Source organism: Eutrema salsugineum, unplaced genomic scaffold, assembly GCF_000478725.1.
Source record: "Eutrema salsugineum unplaced genomic scaffold, Eutsalg1_0 scaffold_11, whole genome shotgun sequence".
NCBI lineage: Eukaryota > Viridiplantae > Streptophyta > Magnoliopsida > Brassicales > Brassicaceae > Eutrema > Eutrema salsugineum.
In genome coordinates this window covers 8,365,942-8,379,264 of record NW_006256901.1, presented here as the reverse complement: position 1 = coordinate 8,379,264, position 13,323 = coordinate 8,365,942, and the positions used below count along the sequence as shown (strand labels likewise).

The window sequence follows — 13,323 nt, the reverse complement described above, 5'->3', positions numbered from 1 at the left end:
CCAGATCGGAATGAGTGTGTGATGATGTAGATGATGAGGTGTGGCCAGTCGAAATAGATGGCTGAATATGAGCACGGGCCGCAGCTGCATCACGCTTCGCCTTGGCCTCTATGTATTGGCCAATGGTGAATGGTAGACGAGGTACAGATGGCAGAAAATCATCGGATACCGGAGTCCATCGTGGGCGTCCTCCGTTGCACAATCTCGGGATAGACGCTTAAGGTAAGCGGACTCGGTGCTCCTCGGTGCCAGTGCACTACTTGTAACCAAACCTGTCTGGATCGAAAGCGGCACGAGAGATAGTGTGATCGCGAGAGAGATAAAGTAGATCATACCAGACATCGGGAAGTGGATCATCAGATGAGAAATCGAATCCTACAGCCTGTAGTATCGCTGTAATAGCACTCCCGAAAGCTGGAGTAGCATCCTCGCAACCATGTAAATCATGCTTCACCTTTACCATATTCTGCGCTATGATCCATGTGAAGCAGGCAAGTCGTGGATCATCCATAAACGGAATCTGAAGTGCGATGAGCTCAGTCTTCAAAACACTTCCCATGTTGGCTCTAGAGAAGATCGTGTGTGCTAAGAGTTTGTGCACAACTCTCACTGCTGGGTGGCTAAGAAAGGCTGACTTCGATCTCCCACTATCATAGGTTCCATGACCCATCTCTCTCCACAGGTTAAGATCAGGTTCATCTTCAAGGTAAATGCCATCAGTGTATGGAAGCTTAAGAGCTTCACAAACCTCGTAAATGGTGAGTGAATAAGGCTGTCCGCGGATAGAGAATGACAAGATGCCATCTGATGCTATGGGGTTCCTCCTCTTCGTGTGGTGGAGTGTAATAGTCGCTAAAAGCTCACGGAGTAGCTCAGGGTAAGTCGGAAGGTTCAACTCCATGTAGGGTCTCAGCTTAAGTGCATCGATGTACCAGATCACATCCTCTCTGATTCCAAGCATCTCGAGTGTATGATAATCAATGCAAGGCGTGGGTTTGATGTTCAGCTTCTTGAAACGCCTTGCATAGTCCACTCTCGGGTTTGTCTCCCTCCCAATGTATCGAATTTGTGGTGGCTCGGGAGCTGCTCGTGTTTCTCTTGAGTGCTGGAGCAATCTCATCACATAGCTTCTTCTTCTTGGTCTGGCTTGGTTCAGCATGTACTCTCCTAGAGTAGCATCATCGGGAATGCCCTCGGAGCTGCCACCAGTGCGAAGGCTCCTTCGGGATCTGGTTTCGTCCATTTTCTGCAAAATGAAATGATTCTTGGAAAAAGAATGAATATGGATGCTGATTTTAACACATTAAGATCTGTTATACTAATACTAGTATAAAGAGATTAATTAAAACCATGAGCAAGCAAAATTTATATTGAATCAGAGAAATCAAGTAGTTCATGACTAAATTCGGATTTTTGATGTTCTTAACATAGAAATCTTCTAAAAATCGGTTTTGATGAGCAATTTCCATGTAAATTCTAAAGATTACCCAATACTAATCACTAATCACACAAGACTAAATCAAATTCATCAATTTTGCTGTTCCAAATTCGATTTTTATTAAGCATGTAGAATCCAAATTTCAAAAATCTCAATTTCTCTTAAGCTAGGTGCTAAAATCGATTTTTAGATAACCTAAATGGATAATCTATCATTCTTAAGCTATTTCCAACATCAATAAACCAAGATTTTGGGTTTTTAAAGAAAACCCTAAGTTCAAAATCGAGTAAGAATGGTGAGTTTGAGGTTCATACCTTGCTGGAAAGAGAGAATTGATGGCAGAATTGAAATCAGCTTTGAAAAACAGTTAGGTTTGAGCCAAAAATCTCTTAAAAAGCTTAAGAATTGAAAAATGTGTTCTTTCTCCTAAACCTCTAAGTCTTTTGGAAGAGAAGAGAAGAAAGAGTTTTGATCTAAAAAATTTGTTTCTTTTCTTTAAAAAGCGTTTTTGAAGCAAAAACGGAAAATTTTTGGAAATTTTTAAGTTTACGGGAACTTACCTTTTCTTGTTTGCACATTAGGAAAGTTTAAAACTTACGGAGGATCTTTTCGGGTTTTACCGTGAACATTTCGGGAAACACCGGGAATCACCAGGCAACACCGGGAAATACCGAAAAACGGCAGAAATCCGCGGCATCATCTCAACGACCAATGGCCGCGGTCAGGAGACGCGCGACCGCGGTGATTGAGGGCTCGGCCGCGGTCACGTTCACGGTGCCGCGGTCGACGCACCCTTGGCCGCGGGTCGAACGGTCGCGACCGCGGCTCTTTCTCCTGCGGCCTATTGTCCAATCTTCTAGTCTTTGCCGGGCCGAGCGGCTAAAAACCTACATTTTCTTCTTGGTTTTTCTAATTTTCTGATTTTTTTGTGTTTTTGTTTTATAACATACCTAAAACTTAAAAAGAAAAAGAAAGCATAAATTGTAAAAAGGAAAAGAAAACTAAAAGAAAGAGTACCTAAATGGGTTACCTCCCATTAAGCGCTTTTGTTTTAAGTCGTTTAGCTCGACGTAAGCTTGAGGAATCAGGCTGATTTGAATGGCACTCCACTTGATGTGCCTTTATCACTTCCGGTTGCTGGAGGTTTTACTTCTTCTCCTTGAGGAGAAGTCTTCTTACCTTTACTCTTCTTTCGGACTTTAATGTTGTTCAGAACTCTTTTTGTGTTTTCGATCAGCTCCTGGATTTGGTCCTCACTAGTTTCTGTTGCATCTAGTGGAATGATGATCTTGATCTTTGCAAAAGCTTTCGGCTTCTCCTTTTCTTTCTCTTTTGGCCTGTTTCCTTTACTTGGAAATTCATCTAAGATAGTAGGATAGTACCTTTTTCGGTCCACATTGAGGAAAACAGCATGCCGGTTTGCGTGATCGATTACTGCTCCTACTGTAGCTAGGAATGGTCTCCTGAAAATGAGTGCCCTCTCCTTGTCTTTATCCATCTCCAGGACTTGGAAATCTGCTGGAACAATCTTATCTCCCACTAGAACTTGTAGATCATGAATCGCCCCTTCAGTATCTTTTTGAGATGAATCTCCAAAGATAACATTAACCGTCGATGTCCTTAAGGTTTTTATGCCCAATTTTCGGCAAATGTCTTAGACATGATGTTGACATTGGCTCCGGAATCGCACAAGCAGTCTGTAAACTTGATTCCTGAAATGAAACACTGGAAAACAAAACGTCCCGGATCATCGGCTTTGGTAAGCCTTTGAAACGGTGATCGTTCAAGTACCTTAAACGGTGGCTGCTTGGGATCGATATCCTTGTACAGTGGTACAAAGATTGGGGTTTCTTCTTTGTTTCCATCGGTTCCGGCCTCTTCTTCGGGCAATGTGGTTATGGCGTTGCAAAACTTCTTAGGGTTATCTTCAACTCTTCCTGGAAGAACTCCACTTTGCCTCTTCATAGAGTCGGCTGTTTGGGCGACTTGCACATCCAACTTTTTTACGTGCGAAGATAAAGATTCAAACTTACCATTCAGATCATTGTACATGCAGTCCACTTTCACGTTCACGTCTTTAGATGCTTTTTCGTTCGTCATAACGAGCTGTTGGATTGACTGTTCAAGTCTACCGATTTGTGAAGCTAGCTGGTTCGTCGTGACTCCCTGCTGTTGTACAAATTGATTGTTAAAACCCGTACCTTGGTAGTTATATGGCTGTCGCGGTTGATATGGTACTATTCCTCCAAAGTTTCCACCTTGAAACTTGTTTTGGAAGGATTTTTGCTGAGGTGGGTAGTACTGATCTTGAGGATTCTCCACATTTGGATTGCGGTAAGAGAAATTGTTGTAATTTGCATTCCGGAAGTTGTTGTTGAAGTTGTTGTTGGATTGATTGTATGGCACCAGTGCTCCTACGTAGTTTACATCTTCTTCTTGAAATGCTTGATTAATGTGATCGATATCACTAGGTCCTTCCTCTTCTGCGCCATTGTTGGTTTCACAGGCATGGATCGGGCGATTGTTGCTCTTCACAAGCTGGCTCACCATGTTCTTCAACTCGGTTATCTCCTTGTTGTCTGTTCCGGCTTGCTTCATCGATCGATCGTATTCAGGACAGTCATTGCTATTGGCTTGAGCCAAATTTTCGATGAGAGCTCTTCCTTGGGTTATCGTCTTTTGCCCAAAATCTCCATTGCTAGCTGTATCAAGTGAAAGTTTGTATTTTGGTTGCAAACCTCGGTAAAATGTGCTCAGCAGGCTTGATCCATGAAATCCATGGTGAGGGCAGTCACGTTCATATTCCTTAAAACGTTCCCAAGCTTCATAGAAATATCAGTTGGCCCTTGTTGAAAGGTTGAGATCTTCGTTCTCAAATTGTTCGACCTTGACTTAGTGTAGAAGTGGTTTAGGAAAGCAGTTCTACATTCTTCCCAATTGGTAATCGATCCTGCTGGCAAAGACTTCAACCAACAGTGAGCTTTATCTGCTAATGAAAAAGGGAACAACTTACACTTTAAATAGTCAGGTGGAACTTGGTTTGTTCTCATCATGCTGCAAATTTCTTCCAAAAGCTCGATATGGTCCATTGGGTGCTCAGAATGAACTCCATGGAACTGGTTTTGCTTCACCAATGAGATGATTTGAGGCTTAACTCAAACTCATTCCGGTTTGGAAATGGTACTTGAATCGTAGATCGATTCTGAAAATTTTGAGTAGGTGCATCAAAATCAGCTATGCGATGGTTCCTGTCTTGTCTTCGGTGTTGATTTGCTGGCGGAATGGGGCGGTGAATGCGTTCATTCGGCTGCATTGCTGGGTGGTCACCATCGGCTGCATTGATGGGTGGATCAAGGTCTTCACGTCCTTCTCTCTCTCGGTTCTGGTGGTTTCTTGGAAGAACCTCATCCTCCTCTCCATCTTGTCGAGCATGATCACCTTCTAGGTGATCATTCTCTTCGTTTTCTCCATGTTCGGACCCGTCTTAGTCCATATTTAAATTTCGATTAATAGGATCTCAAGGCTGGTCGTCGTTGGTCATTCCTGTGTGAGCCAAAACTCGCACAACCAGAAATTTGTTTAAGGAACACTAAGGGATCGGAAACTTCTAGGGTTTATCGTCAAAAACAGTAAGATCGAAAGAAAGTTTTTCTTGCTGTAAAAGTGTTTAGCTCTTATTGCTTAGGGTTGCAAAAGTTACAGAATGAATTGTATACATCATCTATTTATACTAATTCTCCGAACCGCCTAGCCGAGAATCTCGGGAGAGATTTTCGGAATATTTCCTTATCGCCTCGTGCGGCTCACCGCCTTTGTATTTTGCCTAGGGTTTTTATGGGATCCGTCTCTCAAGGCCTTAGTTCAGCCCATCTGAACTTTTCCACGGCTCGGCCCATCTAACTTCTCCATGGCTCGGCCCACTTGCCATTTTAGTCGAGACATGATCCGGTCCACCTCACCGAGGCGCGGCTCGGCCCAGGCATGTTGGAGAGGGGCTTGGCCCATTTCTCACAATTCAGCTCGGCCCATCTATCTTTCTTCGCGGCTCTCCCTACTGGTCTATCTTCACGCCTCTCCCACTTGGTGATCGCGGCTCTCCCACTTGTCTTGGTGAGAACGGCTCTCCCACTTGTCTTGGTGAGAACGGCTCTCCCACTGGTCTTGGTGATAACGGCTCTCCCACTGGTCTTGGTGAGAACGGCTCTCCCACTTGTCTTTCTTCCATACTTAGTCATTTTGAGATGGTTTTATCTGCTTGGGGTGAAAACCGACCCCAACAATTAGCCCCCCAGCTCGTCAGTTTCGGAGGCGAGAGTGACGAGGTCCATTACTCCTGACCGTAGGATAAACCATCGAGTCAACTATTATGACGTAAGCCCAGATGAGGTGTTTTGGGAATGAAGACGCCGAGGCGTTCCCAAGGAGTGCCGAGGGTGCCGAGGTGTTTCGAAAAGGTACCGAAGATGCCGAGGCAAGTTAAGGACGAGGCGATTTCGTTTAGGAATGATGAGCCGAGGCGATTTTGTTTAGTAATGATGAGCCGAGGCGAGGCGATTTGAGAAGGTTATGCCGAGCCCGAATAAATGGCAAGGTGTTTCGAGAGAAAGTTTGTGCCGAGCCGTTTTGTTAACGACGAGGCGTTTCGAGAGAAAGTTCGTGCCGAGCCGTTTCGTTAACGACGAGGCGTTTCGAGAGAAAAAGTTAATGCCGAGCCGTTTTGTTAACGACGAGGCGTTTCAAGAGAGAGTCCGTGCCGAGCCGTTTTGTTAACGACGAGGCGTTTCAAGAGAGAGTTAATGCCGAGCTGTTTCGTTAACGACGAAGCGTTTCAAGAGAGAGTTAATGCCGAGCCGTTTCGTTAACGACGAGGCGTTTCAAGAGAGAGAGCTAATGCCGAGCCGTTTCGTTAACGACGAGGCGTTTCAAGAGAGAGTTAATGCCGAGCTGTTTTGGCAGAAGTTTTGCCGAGGCGTTCTGGCGTAGGCAACACCGAGCCGCGTTTCAGGGTGTCGGCGAGGCTTTTTTGTTAGTAACGCCGAGCCGTGTTTTGCGGTGCGACGAGGAGTCTACGTTAATGACGCCGAGCCATGTATCAAGGTAGCGACGAGGCGTCTGTGTAAATATTGCCGAGCCGTGTTTCAGGGTAATGACGAGACGTTTTTTCTAAGAAAGTTGACAAGCCGTGTTTTCAAGATAACGACGAGGCGTTTACGTCAGTAATGCCGAGCCGTGTTTCAAGGTAACGACGAGGCGTTTATGTGTCAGTAATGCCGAGTCGTGTTTCAAGGTAACGACGAGGCGTTTATGTGTCAGTAATGTCGAGCCGTGTTTCAAGGTAAGGACGAGGCGTTTATGTGTCAGTAATGCCAAGCCGTGTTTCAAGGTAACGACGAGGCATTTGTTCTAAGAGAGTTGCCGAGCCATTTCGCGTCAACGATAATGACGAGGCGTTGTTATGAAATTGTCGAGCCGTGACGACAAAGCACGGCTCGGTTCACACAGCTTGATGAGATATCCTTGGGAAAGAGTTTAAGCGAGGCGATTTGATAACGGGGATAGGCGAACTGTTTTTCCCGGAGTTTTTTTTTTAAATGACAAGGTGTTTTTGTGAAAACGTCGAGCCGAATAAACGACGAACCGTTTTGCGAAAACTGTGCCGAGCCGAATAAGCGACGAGGCGTTTTGCGAAAACTGTGCCGTTCTTAATGTAAGACGCCCATAGTGCTGCGGTGCGCAGAAAGACTAATACTAAAGCTTTTCCAGAAAATACAATGCCGAGGCGTGTTAGATATTGTCGGGGGAGAGTGTTACGCCGACGCACGTGATCTAGATACGGCTTGTTACTGGATTAAGTCAGGAGATGCCAAACCGAGAAGGTCAAAAGATGCATAGATGACAAGGCAAGACAGTGCCTAGAAGATGAGCCGAGATGATGGCTAGGAGACAAGGCAAGGGGATGCCTAGGCGACGAGGCAGGAGGACGCCTAGCCAACGAGCCGAGATGATGGCTAGGCGATAATGCAAGAGGATGCCTAGCTGCCGAGCCGAGTTAACGGCTAGGTGACAAGGCAAGAGGATGCCTAGGCGACGAGGTAAGATGATGCCTAGGCAACAAGCCAAGATGACACCTAGCCGACGAGCCGAGATGACGGCTAGGCGACAATGCAAGAGGATGCCTAGCTGTCGAGCCGAGTTAACGGCTAGGCGACAAGGCAAGAGGATGCCTAGCTGCCGAGCCGAGTTAACGGCTAGGTGACAAGGCAAGAGGATGCCTAGGCGACGAGGTAAGATGATGCCTAGGCAACAAGCCAAGATGACGCCTAGCCGACAAGCCGAGATGATGGCTAGACGACAATGCAAGAGGATGCCTAGCTGCCGAGCCAAGTTAACGGCTAGGCGACAAGGCAAGAGGATGCCTAGCTGCCGAGCCGAGTTAACGGCTAGGTGACAAGGCAAGAGGATGCCTAGCTGCCGAGCCGAGTTAACAGCTAGGCGACAAGGCAAGAGGATGCCTAGGCGACGAGGTAAGATGATGCCTAGGCGACGAGCTGATGATGGCTAGGCGATGATACAAGATGACGCTTAGGCGACAAGCCGATGACGGCTAGGTGATGATACAAGATGACGCTTAGGCGACAAGCCGATGACAGCTAGGTGATGAAGAAAGAGGATGCCTAGCCGCCGAGCCGAGTTAATGGCTAGGCGACAAGGCAAGAGGATGCCTAGGTGACGAGGTAAGATGATGCCTAGGCGACGAGCCGATGATCCCTAGGCGATGATACAAGATGACACCTAGCCGACGAGGCAAGATGATGCCTAGGCGAAAAAGGCAAGATGATGCCTAGGCGTTAAGCCGAGATAATGCCTAGGCAACGAGCCAAAATAATGCCTAGGCAACGAGCCGAGATAATGCCTAGGCGACAAGGCGAGGTGATGCCTAGGCGATGAGTACAGTAAAATGATGCCCAAGTGACGATCGAAGATAATGCTTAGGCGACGAGGTATTTTCGTTTAGATGACGCCGAGCCGTGTTTAGCGATAACGACAAGGCGATTTTAATTGGCAATGCCGAGCCGTGTTTAATAATAACGACGAGGCGATTTTTATTGGCAATGCCGAGCCGTGTTTAATGATAATCGGCGAGGCGATTTTCATTGGCAATGCCGAGCCGTGTTTAATGATAACGGCGAGTCGTTTTCATTAGATGATGCCGAGCCATGTATAACGACAAGGCGTTTTCATTATATGATGCCGAGCCGTGTATAACGATGAGGCGTTTTGTTTTTTATTAACCAAAGATGATTTCGGGCCGTTCATTGAGATTTATCCATTCTATCACTGAGAGAGGTCCTCATTGAGGTGAGCTGTTTTAGATTGTTTTGAGAAATAATCTCCGACTAACGCCGAAGTATTTTTCAAGTAAGTTATGTGTTTTATAGGCCTTGTTCTCTTTGAGAGACTGATCATTCGTGAGGAAGAGTCGGGCGTTGCAGCCAAAGTGTTTAGCTTGAGCCTGTTTTTTTCTTGCCAAGACGTTAGCCCAGGGTTTCTCATTGATGAGGCAAAAGTTCAAGAGGATATAGTGTTCTCTTTGGAATCTGACTATAGACCGGCGTTCCCGAGAGGGTGAGTGCTTTTTGCCGGGTTTAAGAGTTCACTTCGGTTTTAGAGAAAGTGATGTAGTCTCGACTTATAATCTCGTGTGCGATAGTGAACTGTGGCGACCGATACGTTTTTAGTCTGAAATTTGTATAGCGCGCTTAATTTTTATCCATAGAGGATGTAACTTGCACCCTCGTCCTAGGAAAGGTGGTAAAAAGTCCGTTTAGAGAACTTTGTATTTGTTGTCTCGTTGTGGCCAGCAACGAGACGAGGCGTACGGTGTTTGGATACCAAAGTAGAACTTTGCCGAAGCAATGCAAGATCAATGAAAATAAAGTGCTTTGTAAAACAGGTAAAATGTTTAGCCGACGTAAAAACAAGTGAATAAAAGACTAGCCGAAGTGAAAGCAAGTGAATGAAAACTAGCCGAAGTGAAAGCAAGTGAACGAAAAAATGAAGTGAAATAAATCTAGACATACCTGACTTGACGAGCTAAAAATTTAAGATATGGTGTAAGTATGGTGTATACGTACCTACTCCCCCTCCCTTTTTAGGAGGGGGGACAGCTGAACCCGTCCGAGGACGGGCTGTCTACGTACCCTTTGCAGGGATCAAGCCGTCCCGTAGTTCATGCTGGTCGTGGTGCATCCTTAGTGATAGTATTTTTTCAGATCCGGAGTTAAAATCAAGCTCCGGATTGCTGCTTTCGTCGCTTCGTATTGCTCGTCTAAATTCTTCATTTCTTCCTCATTCACGATAAAGTCTGCTGATCGATGCAGAGCATCCTGAATTGTTTTCAATCTCCCTTCGAAACTCTGATTTGTACCATAGGGATCGTTTTAGGGCTTCAAGGGCGGCCTTGTCACTTATTCTTTCTACTTTGGACATAACAGCTTTGAACCTTGCCATGTAATCCCGAAGCGGTTCGTTAGGTCCTTGAGATAACGTCCATAGACCGGCGTCGGAGGTGCCTCGGTCCATGAACATCGAGTACTGCTTCAAGAACAAGGCAGAGAGCTGCTGGAAGTTGTTGATCGAATTACGTTCTTGCCTTGAGAACCATTCTAGTGCGGCCCCTTTGAGATGCTCTACAAACAGCAGACAATAACCGGCGTCTTTTTCTTGCTTGGTCAGGTTGGCAGAGTTCCTCGTGAAGGCTCGTCCCATTGCTATGCGGAACGCCGTTATATGAGCTTTTGGGTCGGTGGTTCCTTCATAGAAAGGGATCCTAACTTTTCCGGGCCCGGGGATCATAGCCTCTGTGATCCTCGTCGTGAACGGGGTTCTTTTGGTTTCCTCGAGCATTCGATCAATCTCCGGCGCGGCACTTGTCGCATTATGCACTTGAGATTTCATGGCGCGTATCTCTGCCACTGTCCGAGCCATTGAGGCTCGCAACTCTTCGATCTCCAAGGTTTGCGCGCGGGTCATTCTCCTAGGTGGGCGAGGTCGCTCCTGGTCTTCTCTACTCGACTCGTCTTCAAACTCTGCCTGCTCGACCCATTGGAGATTTTCCTCTTCCTCGGTTGGGTCGTTATCGCGAATCGGGTCGGCGACTTCGTCAACTTGAATGCCATTTAGTGCCGAGGCGAGCTCTTCTTGGCTTATTCGCCGAGCCGAGGCGAGCTCTTCTTGGCTTATTCGCCGAGCCGAGCCATTTTGTTGCGAGTTCGTGGTTTTATCATTCTGTTGGGCGTCCACGTCGATCGCGTCATTCTCCTCTTCGCCGGCCCGTCCCCTTGAGTTCCGACGGAGTGGAAGCGGCTCGGTCATGTTAACTCGGGTTTCCGCGGGAGTCTGTTTGCCGAGGAGACGAAACATTGGTGGAGCCAAGGGGTTTCTCGCGCCGCTCCCCAAGGCTTCTGCAGGCGTTGAGAAATCGAAGCGTCTTTGGATTCCATCCATCGGGTCGGAGATTCCGGCTCTCCAAGTTGGGTGTCGTCGCTCGGCCGTCATCGCGTCGAGCCTCTCTGTAATCGCCTCGTTTCTTTTGTCCTGCTTGTCGATCTTCTTCATCAACGCAGTCATCATGTTTCGCATCTCCTCTTGGATTTCGGTCGTCGCCGTCGTTGTGCCTGATGCTGGAACGTCCTTTTCCGCGCCGTTATCGTTGTTGTTGTTGTTGTTGTTATCGTCGAGGGTGTTGCTCGCCATGTTCTTCAGATCTTAAAGTCTTGTCGATTTAGAGTAAGAAAGTTTCAATCTCCCCACAGTCGGCGCCAAATTGTGTGAGCCAAAACTCGCACAACCAGAAATTTATTTAAGGAAAACTAAAGGATCAGAAACTTCTAGGGTTTATCGTCAAAAACAGTAAGATCGAAAGAAAGTTTTTCTTGCTGTAAAAGTGTTTAGCTCTTATTGCTTAGGGTTGCAAAAGTTACAGAATGAATTGTATACATCATCTATTTATACTAATTCTCCAAACCGCCTAGCCGAGAATCTCGGGAGAGATTTTTGGAATATTTCCTGATCGCCTCGTGCGGCTCACCGCCTTTGTATTTCACCTAGGGTTTTTATGGGATCCGTCTCTCAAGGCTTTAGTTCAGCCCATCTGAACTTTTCCACGGCTCGGCCCATCTAACTTCTCCACGGCTCGGCCCACTTGCCATTTTAGTCGAGACATGATCCGGTCCACCTCACCGAGGCGCGGCTCGGCCCAAGCATGTTGGAGAGGGGCTCGGCCTATTTCTTACGATTCGGCTCGGCCCATCTATCTTTCTTCGTGGCTCTCCCTACTGGTTTATCTTCACGGCTCTCCCACTTGGTGATCGCGGCTCTCCCACTTGTCTTGGTGAGAACGGCTCTCCCACTTGTCTTGGTGAGAACGGCTCTCCCACTGGTCTTGGTGAGAACGGCTCTCCCACTTGTCTTTCTTCCATACTTAGTCATTTTTGATATGGTTTTATCTGCTTGGGGTGAAAACCGACCCCAACAATTCCTTGCGTTCATCTAAGTCTTCGAAGTTCTCTTTCGTGTCTGTCTATCTCATCTAGAATTGGAATGTCTCCTGCAGGTCTACGCCTGGTATTCATGCAATTCAGAGAAAAACAAAAGAAGGGAAAGATAGTTCAGAAAAACTTTAAGAAAGAACTAGAGATCAGGTGTTTAGAACAGAAGTTAAAACAAGAAAAATAGCAAAAGGCAGCGAAACAAATCCCCGGCAACGGCGCCAAAAACTTGATGTGTTCGTGTCAACTACGTGAGGGAACAAGTTTTACCCTTAACAAAACAAATGAAAGCCGCAAGTGCACAGCTAATCAGTTATAGTATTTAGGGATCGAATCCACAGAGATTTGTGTGTCTGGTATTCTTCTACGGTTTTTAACTTTATGTTTTGACTAAATTGATTTTAAAGGTTGGTTGTTTTTCTTGCGAATTAAACTAAAACAAAAGAAAGAAAATAAATCTATCCTAAAAAGCAGGTAAGAAAATCGAATGGAATGCAATTAGAATAGGCAAATATCGAATGAAATACTAATAAGGCAAATGAGATATCGCAGGAAAGGTAAATAAAGCAAGTAAATAATGAACTAAGGAAATTGAAATGCAGGTCTAAGAAAGCAAGTAAAAATCGATGGAATTGTATACTATGGCTAAAAACGCTGAGCTTTTGGGAACTCTAAGGGATCATAATCGGTTTTAACACTAAGGTAGATAGACTGGGATTGAAAGATAACGATATATGGGTTCTAGAGCTAGAGTACGGCGGTATGACTACGTCACTGTCGTGAGCATAACCAACTGTTTCTCGCAACCCTGACCAGTAGGTTTCCACTATGGCCCTGGAAGGGAGAGAACGCAAGAGCTGCACAAAACTCGTCAATACTCACGATCTCGCCGCAGGTAGGTTTCCACTCCTACGGAAAAATCGCCTGTTTCATTCTAGGGCTGATACTTAATGAAAACTTTCGCAACACTAACTATCTAAATCAGATACTAGGTGATCAATCAAGCATACATGCAATAAGAACAAGAATAAACAGAGAACAGGTCGAAATCCCAGATCTATAAACCTAGATGTCTTAATCGATTATGAGAGCCCCTTTCGGGAACCCTAAGCCCAACTCGGGATCTACTCAGACATGGCTGAGTTCGACATCATCATTGGTTTTACTAAAAGTAATGAAAAACAGTAAAGAAAAGAGATAAAGAAAGCTTCTCTATTGAAGAACTCGGACTTGAACAATCTTCTACAAAAATCTCATAAAAACGGCTAAAGGAAAAGGGTTTCTGTAAAGTATGAAGGGTTCTCCCTAAAAACGACCTAAATGACATGCATTTCT

General features: G+C 45.8%; 1 non-coding gene across 1 annotated transcript; it reads left to right on the top strand.

The window, feature by feature from the left end:
- The first annotated feature begins 4,211 nt into the window (after positions 1–4,211).
- LOC112090065 lies at positions 4,212–4,317 on the top strand. Its single transcript, XR_002901424.1, has one exon. It is a non-coding gene; the product is annotated as a small nucleolar RNA R71 (small nucleolar RNA).
- Positions 4,318–13,323: the final 9,006 nt, after the last annotated feature.